The sequence below is a fragment of the Apteryx rowi genome, unplaced genomic scaffold (assembly GCF_003343035.1).
Source record: "Apteryx rowi isolate R43461 unplaced genomic scaffold, aptRow1 scaffold_1, whole genome shotgun sequence".
Taxonomy (NCBI): Eukaryota; Metazoa; Chordata; class Aves; order Apterygiformes; family Apterygidae; genus Apteryx; species Apteryx rowi.
Window position 1 is genome coordinate 7166368 of NW_020447196.1, and position 14041 is coordinate 7180408.

A 14041-nucleotide genomic window follows, 5' to 3' on the forward strand; every position below is an offset into this window, starting at 1 on the left:
AATACACAAATACCTGTACACAACTTCTTGTTCAAGATACCCACATTTTCTCGTTGGGAAGCTGGGAAAACATCACTCTACATATGACCCATTCTTTCCCTAAAAATCCAGTACTCTGCTGTTGGAATGCAATACCACATAAGTGAGTAAGTGAACCTGAGAGCCAACACGGTGTGACAGTTATGTGTTCAGCAAAACATTTAATACAATATCTCTTTAAATTTTGTATTTTCATGTAGGAGGGGAACTTCTAGTGTTGGTTTAAAAATATTAAAGAAATGCAAGTGGAAGTGCTGATGGGGGTATGCAATTTTCTTTATTTTCTGGATTGTTCTTATTTTTTGTCTGGGGGAATTAGCAAGTATAATGCCTGTTCAAATTCACTGTTCGACGTGGACAAACACTGTTGATCAGAATTTGTTACAGGAAAAGATCTTGAAAATTTTTTTGTTGAGTATATATGTGTAATCTAGATAGTAGGAGCATGCGGGACCTAATTAGTGCAGTTACTTTGCACCTAGGGATATCAACAGAAGGCAGAATATATGCTTAAATAATGTAGAGATTTTGCCATGAATACCACAGTCACAGATTTCCACTCTGGGAATGACTGAACACTGTGTGAAATACCTACATGACAAACAATCTCTACAATCAAGAGGGGAAGAACGTAGTTGACTCATTTCAAAATTAAATCATACACAATCAGAAATGAAAATTATATATATAACTGAGGAATTACTCATTTGTGTCAACACACTTGACCAAAATAAGGCAAAGCTAAAACCTTATGAAATGTCAATGAACTTGAAAGATTTTTTTTTCCATTTCTTTAGGTTTTGTCAGTTGTTTTAGCATATATTTGATAAATTGTGTGTGTTTCTCTAAGTGCTCCAAGAGTGACTGGAAAAGAAAAATAGTGACTGGAAGGACCTAGTCCATTTTGAGTAACTTCAAATATAAATCCTTGGAATATTCTAGTATCTTTTTTGTTATTTGACTTYAAAATAAGGCCCATTTCATTTTTTTAATAAAATGAACTGTTCAAACTTCTATATTACAGTTTCATAGATTTATTTCTGTCAACAACTAATTCTGAAAAGTTTAATGTTTATAATACTTTACAATCAGTTTAGGCAAAGAAGGCTATCTTTTAACTCTTGCTGATGCTGACACCCACACAGTACAGATACAAAATGAAGTTTTACTTGAATTTTCTCAAATTGGCACCCACATACATAAAGATTTTCTGCTCTGGCAGGGCTTGTAAATGCTCCATGCTTCCATTGGGGGCATTTCTTTAAACTCCTGGCACCACGTGTTATTCTTTAATCACTTAGAGCCTGCTTGACTAACAGAAGTCTGAGTAAGTTGGTGAAAAATCCAACTGCTCATCAAATGGAGCTTCTGCTACAGAAACTGCTGAGGACGAAGTGCTACAGAAAGCAATTATGGTTACTGTTACTGCTGAGTGCCCCAAGCAGCATATTGCTAGCCCCTCTTACTAACTGAGTAAATAAATAAGATTTAATTCAAAAGAACTTAGGAATGGCAATTTCTAAGGCATCCCTAAAAATGTATGTTAACAAGGAACTCCTCTAAGCTCTGAAAAACCTAAAATGCCAGAGACATTTTATACCTTCTCCAAAGTTGTATTAAAGATGTATGCACACATATGCATTATGAACATACAAATAAAAGTAGAAGCCAAAAAAGTTGAATAAGCCCATTAAAAAAAGAAAAAAGGCTGGGAATATATTTACACACTACCAACACACTCTGTAAAAAATCCAAAAACCCTTTGTACTTGGTCCTAGATTATTATCTTCATTTCTCACAGACATTATAACTAGAAAGTATTATATTAGGAGTAAGAAGTTACTGTGAATATCAGACATTCTTCCTATGAACAAACTATATCTGATAGCTGATACAGTAATATCTGAATACCAAGTAACTCGCATTGTGGCAGGCTAGAATTTAAGCAGTTTGTTTTGACATAAAATTATAAGATGCAAATAAAAATACAAAACATAAAAGACAGAAAATGTTTTCCATCAAATTGTATGTTAGGGAATAAGAGTTATAAAAAAAAATGCAAGCAAAGACAGAGGCCATAGGGAGTGTCTCTGATCTATATTTAGCATTCTTAAATTACGGAAAAGTACAAATGGGTTACCCTGGCTCATATTTTATTAAATGGTAACAAGAATTCTCATGCTATTAGCAACTTAGAAGAAGAACCTCGGAGAATAGGGGGACACATAAGAGGATAGAAAAAGCAAGCCAAAATCAACATCCTCCATGATTTGGTGTCCAGAGAGTTAGCACAACTCGAATAATAGTGTTCTCAGGTACACGCCAAATGTACTCATATCCTTAACGAGACACAATGGTCACAAACAGTAATTTCACAGTATGCAATCCAGCAATTACGGGTGGTTGTAACAAGTACAATGGAGAAAATTTTAGGGTGGAAAAGAGATTATCAGTCAAACTTCAGCCAACAAATTAAGCAGATTTGTGTGAGACCCTTTTTCTTTGGACCAAATAATCTGCCCTTTATGTAGTGAAGATAAAGGTAATAAAATGTGCTTTCAAATCCATTGAGATATGTTCATTAGCAAGATACTCCTAACCTTACTAATATCAGTAGGAAGCCTGTGTTGCTTTGTTGCTTCTAATATTAGATCATACACCTATAAATAATTTGATTTTTAATTCCAACAAAACTCCAGAAAAATATATGAACTGTCTTTGACATGCAAATACTCAGCGCAGATTTTGTTAACTTCTAAACATTTGAAAAAATATTATGTGATTAACRTTTAGCATTAAACACCCAAAGCATGCAAATGCTTTGGTGCAATGCCCATGCACCCTTTATAGTGGTGGGGGAAGAGAGAATCAATGAGCTCAGCAGAAACATTTCAATCATTCTCTTTAGTAGTCTGAAGGGAAAGTTGGAGGTTTCCAAAGAAAGATTAAAGAGCCAAAAAGACATGGTAGGAAGATCCTTTCTCCATTTAGACATGACAGATGATAAACCATGTGCCAGTGTAATAAATAATTTCTAGTATGGGGAATACACTTAACAGTTAAGCAACAGAGAAGTAACTTACACTGTCAGATCATGGAAGTAAGATAAAGAACGAAGAGCACCTAAATAGTAATAACAAACAGACAGAAGTAGTTAAGGATTCTATTATGTGCCATGAGAGCTAGACTTTTTGAAGCCAGAAGTGGTATCTTAGATGACAGCATTATTGTTATGAATTTAATTGCCTAACAAAGGCTACAGGGATGACAATTTATAAACTATTTAGCTGTCTTGCATTTTCAACAGCTTCAGTTTTCTTATGATATCCTCATTTTCTTAATCATTGATAATCATGGTGAGGCCATGATTTACAATGTCTAATTTACAAAATCTAATAGAATCTTTTTAGGCTACACTCTATTACATCGGTAAAGAGATTGTGAGCTGTGTTATCATTGACTTCAGTAGGAAAAATACCATGTCTTAAGCGTTTGTAGGCTTGTATTTTAAATTGAACTCAACATCTGACTGACCTTAACAATATAGCCTTTTGATGCAGACATTTTGGCATTCTTTTGTTGGTATAAATCAGCTTTAATTTTCAAATTCACTCCAATGACTTAAGATTATTAATGTTAGTTTGGATGTACTGGTGCTTAACCAAGAAAAAAACCCCTCTCATTATCAAATATTTCAGATGATGTTGGAATTTTTAGGTATTCTAGTTTGTTAATCAGCAAACGTACAAGGAAACTGTCATTACTTACAGCTAAATTTCCAGAGGATTTTTACTTTCCTTCAACTTCACCTTTACACTCAACACTACTTTTTCTGAGTGTGAACATGTTGCATTTGTCTTCTGAACAAAAAAAAACATTTCTATCTCTTCTCCTATTCCTCCCATCATACATACAATTACTTTCGGCAAGACAGTATGCTAGTTTTGAAATTTGATACATCATCAAAGTAATTTTAATGTTGATTTAGAAACTACCCAGCTTTAAAACTAGATATTAAAAATTAAAATTACATTTATTGGCTTTATTTTCTCATTAACATGATCTCATTCACAAGGTAGTCCCTCTCATTCACAAGTTAGTCCCTATTTAAAATGTACAAATACTATTTTCTCCGTAGAAAACATTAAAAAACACAGAGAAGCACCTTTATTTGACTGATATCCTGAACTGTGTCAATTCATACACAGTAGGAAAATAAAAGGCTACTAAAACAGAACAGCAGTTTTGGGTATAGATTTTGCTATATAGTGAATGATTACACAAGGTTAAGAGCATGCAGGAACTAGTCTCACACACTTGTCCCAAAGAGAGATGGGAAATTTATAACCATCAATGAAATCTATAAAGGCGGTTTAGATAAGGGAGAAAATAACTGTACACATACCTTCATGGTTCCTTCCCAGCCTAGTTCAGGTCTTTTCAGCCATGCAGTCAAATTCTGCTATACCAGGGATCAGGAAAAAGCAATTTATTCTGCCCTGATTGTTGGTGGCCACAACTTTCAATTTTAGTGGTTGCACTCTTCCTTCTCTGTTCTCCAGATGCCTTCAGTTCTCAGAGCTGGCAAGAGCATGGATGTGGAAACAGGAAAATTTGGACCAAGCATGCAGGCACAGGACCATGGCCAAATCAGGCTACAGACCCTGACCTACTCTGTATTCACATTTCCCATTCTAGTCCATTTACAACTATTTCCCAAATTTTGTTTTTGCAAAGTCTGGCAGTAGCATACGTATTTTAGAATAATAATGTCAAATAAGTGAAAATAGCACAAAACTGCAATTAACACCAACAGTAATGTTTCTTTTTTTCCTCCTGACCAAGAAAGTTTTATAATCTGCAGAACATACCACTCTTGGTTCTAAGATGTTATGTATTTACAGATGAGTAGTCATGGGGTGCAAGAGAAATAACCATGATATTCCCAGATGCATCCAAACCATACAGTGTAAGAGGAATAAAGTACTTCGAATTTCTCCCTCTATCCCTGAAATTTCAGTAATAAAAAGAGGCTGAGATCATGCACGTTTTCTTCTGTGAAGACACAACTCCTTTATCTAAAWCATCAAAATATCACACAACTCACAACAGAAAATCTACACTAACTGTACAACAAAAAAGTGTATGAGCTTAGCTATATATAACAAGTGATGCTTGATTCAAATCAATCTGATTAATAACTCATGTTATACAATGTGATACTGCCTTACAAATAAAAAAATATATTGTCGTCTGAAATGTAAGAAGACTAATAGTATCTGAACATTTTTCTTTCTTCAACTATCATCACTCATGCACTTGGATTTGGTACCCAATGAAATAAAATAGGAATACATTTGAAACAAAGAACCTGCCTACAATAAATGGCCTTGACCCAAACAGCAATGCCAAATGGAATTACTTTCCCAAATATTCACTTATTGAGGATTTAGTTTTCTTTCAGCCATCTTCACTTACATATCTCACAGAAGTGACAAAAGTCCCACTATGTGCTTGTCCAGAAAATGATCTGTTAGATAGCTTGATAACACTGTGAAGTGTATTTGAAAACCTTCTGGCATTACAAGTCCCCTGTTACCCAGTCAAGGTGAAATACTTTATGTCAATAATAGTGTCACCTAGCAATTGTTCACATAAGACTTCTATTATAATCTCTTTCAGAAGGACTAGAAATTCTATTAACAACCATGGAAAGAGCTGATGAAAAGCCTTCTTGGGTCACTAGAATTACCTGTGCCTGACTTTTTCTGCTGCATCCGCACAGAAAATGGATTCCGAACTTTGCACAGCAAGAAAAAGGTTAACTTAGTAAATTTTTTTTTTTTTTCTGTATGGTTGTTCTAATGTCACCAGAGTGGCAGGAAATGAACTTTGTGTTACTTGGCATAAGTAACAGTCTCTTGTATGTGCACTAGACAATAATATACATTTTATATCTACTTGTGAATTATCTTAATATACTTGCATCTCAGTCTTTTAATTCTGAGGGCAGGTATGGCCAGAGGTAGTCTGATAAAAAAGAAGCTGATAATCCTCTTCTCAATATGAGTGTGTTCTGTATGCACATGTAACTTTTGGTGAGTAAGAACTACCTGTTTTTTTGTGAATAATAACTGTGATTTCAATGGGAATTTTTGTTAAATGGTGACTATGTTTGATTCTATGCATCTGAGGTGAAAATGAAAACAGCAAACTGCTGAAAGACATTTAAAATAAACCCCATACTACCACACAAGTGTTGAATGTTTTGAAGCTGAAAGGAGAATGAACTCATGACTCAAGGGATGCCATGGCACTACATATTAATTTTTCTCTTAGAGATTTTACAGCTATGAGATTACATCTTCAGAATTTCACACCTCCATCTTATATACCTCTGTCATAATGTTGCAGTGAGAGGCTGGTATCTGGGTTAATCTGTATTTTTTTTTTACTGCATTAAAGGCAAGGAGATAGAGAAGTTTTCATTAGGACAGATGAACACCCTGTTTCCAAAATCATCTTGTGAATTTATTATATGAAGGTACAGAAGGAAGAAAACTGTTAGAAAGGAGACGTATGTGTGTATTTATGTTGGTTCAGCTATAGAAAGCATCAATCATTTTACTCAGTTTGGGAAAGTGTTCTGTAAGGATTAATTTTTCGGAGTTGGTATGAAGCATACAGAAGTCCTTTCATAACAGAAGTTTTTAGTAGCTTCCAGTAGAGGCATTTATGGCAGATGTTTAATGTAAGATTTCTCACAAAAAGAACTTTATTGACAACTGTTAGGAAACACAGAAAACAAGTTTTGGCATGCCCTTTAAAAATAACGCATTTCAGGAAATAATTACTTCCTTTCTTATTTTCAGGAAAACTATTATATTCCCCTATAGATTCCTCCCACAAAACTATTCTTTTCTTTACTGCTTCCTTCTCTTAGATCCCTGAACAAACAACTGTGGCTCTTTCAAAGGCTCTTTTCCTTTGTTTTTTAAAGCCTGTGCAATTTGAAAATGCATACACAAAAGTGCTGGGAGTACACAGCCAGCTATACATTACTTACTGTTGCTTTTAGCAACTACACCAGTAGGACATATCCTGTCATTGATCTGCATGTGCTTAAGTTCCTACCAAAATCAATGGAGACTTCTGTTGAAAAAAATCAAAGGCTGGAAATGGTCTTCTAATGAACAGGCCTAAGTCTATCACAACTCTCATTAGTGAAACAGACTGCACTTCTAGAGAGTTACTGATGTTAAGCTTAGTGCATTTAGGTCAACATCAAACCCAGCTTCTGCTCTTCCCAAAAGCTTTCCTCCCAAAACGTACAACATAGCATATTTATTTTGCTCTCCTTTTCTGAATATCCCTTGAGACGCTTTGGGAACTAGGTGACTTCCTTAGTCTTGCCTATCCTTAGAATCTCTGATTGATGTGAAAAAGAAAATATGCTTAGAATAGTGATCAGGTATGGAAGCACGCTATCTCTAGCAAGAGGGCCCAAACTAATAAAGATAACCCGGCTTTATACCAGCATAATAAAAACAGAACAGATATTTGTAAGCACATATAAAGGAGGAACTTTCATGAACTTGTGGAAAAAATACAACAAGCAAAGGAAAATATGGCCAATTCTTAATTCCATAGCATGCTAAGTGTGAAGATTATGTGAGAAAATATTATTTGTGAATTTTCTGAATGTTTTCATTGGTATATAGCCTTTGCATGAAAGCTTGGTAAAACTGAAGGCAATTCGAGTTTACTGTTGACTTCAGTAAAAACAGGAAATTATTCTGTCATTAAAGACAACAACATAAGAAATAATTATTTTTGTTTATACTTGTATATGTATTGAGCTTTTTTGAGAAAGAAACACTACAATAGTCTTTTAAATAATTATACTTTTTGCATAGGCCACTGGAGCATTCAGAAAGTGTCTCAACTGACACTACCCTGCCATCTGCTACTGAAAGGGCACACAGACTCTAGATTTACTAAATTTTTTATCCTGCCAGCAGTTACATTGGCATGAAGAGGCACATCTGTAAATAACAGATAGTGACAGGGAATTCAGTGTGTTAACTATTTTTCTTAAGCATATTTTTCAAAATAATTAAATATTCAGAATAACTACATGCTTGGAATGTTTTTCCTGTGATTTTTAGCAGTTTCTTTAGTAGTTTCTTATATTAATTATGTATTTTTTTGGTTTCAACATGTGCAAGGTTAAATGAAAACGTATAATTTTTATAAAGCATATATATAAAATACAAAGATTTTACAGAAAAGAAATGTGTCATGCAGATGACAGTATCAGCTATACTCTATATTTTCACTTTCCGTGTATCTGCGGAAATGGATAGTCGGCATCAAACAACAGAAAGAGTCTTAAGGAAATCTGTATACCTTTTGTGCAATGAAGCATGAAGTAATTGCATTGAAAATACAGTCTCTGATCTTGCAGACATTCCATTTCACCAGCATAACTTCCAAATAATTGGCTTTCATATAAATGAAAACCAGAAGAGCTGGGAAATGAAAGTTCACCCAGCCATATGGAATTAAGGAACCGGATTTCATGAGAACTATTCTTAACAGATTATCCAGTTTCATTTCTGTTTGTAGGTGAAAGTTAAAGACTGGGATTAACCAAATACCACAACTTTATAAACTGTATAAAAATATGCTTCAGGTATAAATTGTGTCGAGAAGTACCTGTGATCATAGGATATCAAAATCCCTTAATCCAAACAGATGCCTTGTCTGGTAAATGTAAAGAAACTTGGTCTCCTAAAATATAAAAGTCTACCTGATTCCTAGTATCTTCCACTGCAGACTGGTTTTGGACATAGCTTGAGGTACATTAGACTCTTTCCTTAGTACTTGAGTTCTAATTACAGTTCTTGGCTATCTAACTGCTCCAGAAATTTCCAGTGGATGTGGCATGCCACGTCATAGTGCATCTCCTAAACCACAACAGATTGCTAAAGATAATCATCCCATCTTATCATTTCTCTATTACTGATCTCACAAAGAAGGCAAAACTGAGTTTTTTGAGGGGGTGGGGTTTCAGAAAAACGTTGTCTTCTGTTCCTCAGTGATGCAGGCAGTCGGATGGCACATACAATTTCTAACAAATAATCCCAGTTATAAACAGGAACATGGGACTTTGTTGCAGGCTTATCTTTCTCCTCACACTACCTTGCACCTATTTAATTTAAAAGTCATTTAAACTTCAGCTCCTGATCTAAAGTCCTAATTTTTTGAGAAGAAGTACAAGAAGCAATAACCCAGGTATGGACCATAAATGGTCTGACCAATCCTCCACACAGAAGAGAAGTCAAACCCTGCCCCTGCTTATTATAGGGTGCCAATACTGCCTGGAGCGGCAGGGTCAGCTATTCTACTTCACTGGGTAACAATTAAATACTTCTTTTCTGATACTGCCAAAGGCAACAGCAAAATCTAAGTAAGTCAGGCACCCCAAAGTACTAATAATATTGTTTCTAAAGAGCATACACATGATCCTTCTCCAGCTATCTCATCTGTGCATTTTCTGGCTTGTCTTCTAAGCTTTGTTTTCCATCAGTCTGAAACGAGTACATGCAAGAGTAGTAATAGCAATCTAGCAGTCACTTAGCAATCTAGCCATATCCACATGGGAGAGGAGTGTTTCAATTCTGCAGAGTGAAAAGTTGCTTATTGATCCAGGAGAATTTACTGTGACTCTACTGTGCACAGAGATAACAAAGAACTTTGGCAATGTTACTTCTATAGATGACAGATATACAGGTCTGGAAGGGATGTGAACATATCATTTAACTAACACCCCCCAAATAATTTAAAATGAAAACCAAACCATTTTTGACACTCCTTCAGCATTTAAAGATGTTTGTAAGACTTAAAGCCCTTAAGAGAGACAGGCAATTTTGAAGGATGGCACATGTAGTATAACAAGAAGCAACTTCTGGTTTAATACACATGCTTTTATACTGCTTTAAAGCAAAATTCATGGATAACTAATAAATTGTATTATTTACTGAGTAAAATAAACACGTTCTGAAAGATTCTTTCCTAGTACGTTACACAATACACAAAACACAGACAACACCTTTTTCAGGGCAATGCTCCGTCTTCATTACTGCAAGACCTTGGAATATTCAAGGAACAATATTAAAATACATGCTGTGTATTAAGCACTCCTAAGACAATTTTTCCATTTCACTTCACCCTTTACTACAGTCAGTTTCTGCTTCTGACAATTTTACTTACATACCCACAAACAATGTCTTAAATCTCCTTAAGTGCTCTGCAATAAGCTGTACAAAAGATGCCGCATGAGAACTTTAAACAAATGCCATTTAATAAATTCTATTTGTAAGGTGTATTTCCAGAAAGTGCCTCTGATAAAGTACAGTATCTCTAGGATGATATAAGGTCAAAAACTAGACTAATCTTTTTAACTATCATACATATACTGGAAAGACGGTATTAAAAAGTATCTTTTTACCGGTACCAGTTCAAGTTATTATTCTTAAAGGAAGATTGTATTTTGGACTTTGCACTCARTGAGGTTAATTTTATCTGAAAATTAGTACCTTCTATTCTTTTTTATATCTTTTATTTTTTTAAATCATCTTAATGCTTGAAACCACTGAAAACTCTCAGGAGAATACAATACCTAAATATTTAAAGACAGATGACAAAATACAGTCTTTCATGTGAAATAAAGATGGTATTGCATTGGTTTGTACCTTTATAAACACTTGTGTTACGATGCTTAACAATCAGAAAGGTAATGGAGCAACACAGAAGGCCCCAGGTATGAGATAAAGCTGCAGTCATCACAGTCTCCTGAACATAGTGACTACTTTGACCACTGCTTCTGTAAGATGACAGAGGACTCCTATTTCCCATCTCCTTTCTCTTCACCTCAAGACCTGACTCAAAGTATGGTCTTCATGGTGGGACTAAGAATCTGAAATCACTGAACTCTACTTTATTTTCATGTTGTATTCAGTGGATACTGAATCAGTGGCATTCAGAGTGAGACAGATGATTTTCAAAGGCAGAAAATACTTTCCACTATTTTTGGAACTAAGAATTTGTCCAGGAACCTCCTATCTCAATAAATATACCATAGAGCTCTTCTACTGCAGAGAACAGGATCACAAATTACCTCACAACAGGCACCCTCTTACATATGAGAAAACTGCCTAGCACTATTTTATACCACATGCTGTGGATATCCACATTCTGCAAGAAATCAATAGCATGTATGGCATTCTTACCTTGTTTTGATTTGAGATCTGTGGGTATGCAAAACCCTATTTCCTCACGTCAGACTTCATGCACTAGCTGCACATGCCTTCCTAACAACCAATCACATTTTTGTAATTGCTTCTGCATGCAGTACATGTCAGCAAAGCAATGTAAGCTGTATTACAATTTTGTATCATATTGGTCATGATGTTAAAAGTAACAAGTGACAGTAACAAGAATCTGACAGCTCTTTAACAGTGGTTACAGATGTCTTTCTTTCTATGCATGCAGTGGAAACTCCCTTCTTGCCAAACTGGCATTTTCAGTATGACACCAAATTGTTGTCTGCTACAGAACAAGAAATGGAAGCCTTTGGAAAGTCACAGAGCACTTTTATTTCTTTGTAACTTGTCTTCCTGCTATCCAAAACACTGACTGTGATTTCAAAAGCTTCTGCATTTGTTAATTACAATATTTTTGCCAGGAAYTGAAGTCTGACACAGTTACATTGACATACCTGCTTCTTCCTTTCACCACAATGTTTCTCTTTTAATGTAATAAATCCAATTATATTAATCCAGAGAAATTTATTGCTTAACTGGATGGATTTCAGCAGCAATTGATGGCCAGTAACTTCAAGTAAACTCTCTTTTAAAATTCATTATAGGTTTGTTTAAAAGTTTTACAGTAAATGGTCTGAGAGAACAAAGAGGGTACTGTCACTTTATTTAGAGGGAAGCAGTTTTCAATTCCTAAGTTATATGCAAAATTAGATCACATCTAAGCTGAACGATATTATGAGTAAAGATCCTTGCAGAGCATTTTAGAATTAAAAAAGATGTTTTAACCATTTGCTTTCAATGAGATTTAGAGATATTTATAAAGTTTTTACGAAGGATTGTTTTTTAAGTAAATAAAGAGGAAACTATGGAGCTAAGGGCATCTAAAGCAGAGATTTTCAGGTACCTAAGAACCTGAAGGTACATATACCTACTCATCCAGTTGAAAAAAAAAATCTAACCAGATGAATATTTCCATTTTCAGATTCCCAAATGCTTTCAGAAACATGAGTCCTGATCTTCTGTCCTTCTAAGCTGAGGTTAGAAAGATGCCTCTTTCTTCATATATACATATACCCTTCAATCCCACCCCAACCTGACTTACTAGCTGTAATGGATGGTAGAAGCATTATACAATTACAGTACAAATGTTGGACTTTCATGCGTTTGTGTGTGTGTGCGTGTGTGTGAAAAAGGATGTTAAAGGATATCAGAAGGAAAGGCTGCTTGTAGTACGGGTCAGATGGAACAAGCCTGGACCTTATTCCCTGAGAGCAAGTCTGAAAACTCATCTTGAGAAGCCTGACCGTGAAGTGAATAAGCAGATGTGGAAAAATACAAGGAGCAGGGAGCATGCAGCATGAGTCTAAATAATTCTCAGACTTTCCTGGGGGGCCCAAGGAAGCAGTCTGGAGTTATTCAATCAAGATCAAAGAAAGCTGCTGAATTGCAAGGGAGAACCAGAGAAACTGATGTAGGGAACAGCGAGCATTTTGTTTTCAACATTTTTATCTCACCCAGCTGATCTTGTTTTCATTTACATTTTAGTGTTCTGATAAAAACCCAGCTGTTGCTATATGAAGCCTCTAGTGTTTTCTGGTATTCTCACATTGAAGAAAGTGGGGTATTTCCTTCTAATAGTTCTGGTTTACTCAAGATCTTATCACAATTCTGAAAAAAAAAAGAGAGAGAGAGACAGAGAGAGTTAAAAAGAGCAAAAAGAGTTAAATGCAAAAGATTAACCAATTCCCATTATGAATACCTAGCAGTGTGATCCTCATAACTGCCAACTCCATTGGTGTCTAACCGTAGAGGTAATTAAAGCACTTCAAGTTTTGCTAGTATATTTCCCTACAAATATATTAAAAAAAATCAAAAAAATCAAAAATAAGAAAGAGCTTGGTGACCTGAACATAATTTCTGACAGATCTGTTTGTCCCCAAATGAAAAATTGCAATCCTAATGCTACCTCTCAAATGGTATTTATCCTTTGAGGTGCCCTTGTTTTGTTTTGTTTTAATGAAGGTGCTATTTGTTTATTTATGAAACAGGACAGAACATAGACTGGATCTTAGAATTCCCCAACCACAGGTAAATGCCCTAAGCAAATACTATAAAACATAGTACATTGCTACTTGGGCCAATGAATATTTAAATGCAAAATGGAACATACAACTGTAAAGAGCTTAGTATTCTATGTTTGTCATAGGCGACCATGTCATATAATCTCTTTTAGAAAATTAGCAAATTCTGCTAGAGAGCTGAGGGACCACTATCACAGAGTGTTCTGTAGCTCTTCATTTCAGCCATGCTCTTTGGAGATGAACATTTTCTGAAGCAGAAAAAAAAACTGATTTCATTTTGAATTTCTTATATTCTGAGTGAGTTGAACACTACAGAACAGAGTAAGATATTTACGTTGATATTTAAAAAACAGTGCTGATACGAAAGCTTAACTGTGTAAGAGTATATAGTATCAGGAAATGTTACCTATGCTATGTCTTTTATTACAGTCATGAGAGAGATCCCCACAACCTGCTGCCCATTCCTACTGCCCACTCCTACTACTTTTCTTTTGCATATGTTTGACTGATTCGTCAGATGCTAATCTTTCTGAGTATCATTCTAAGGTGACTAACTTTTCCCATACCTTGCACATAGAACATAACTCAGAATTC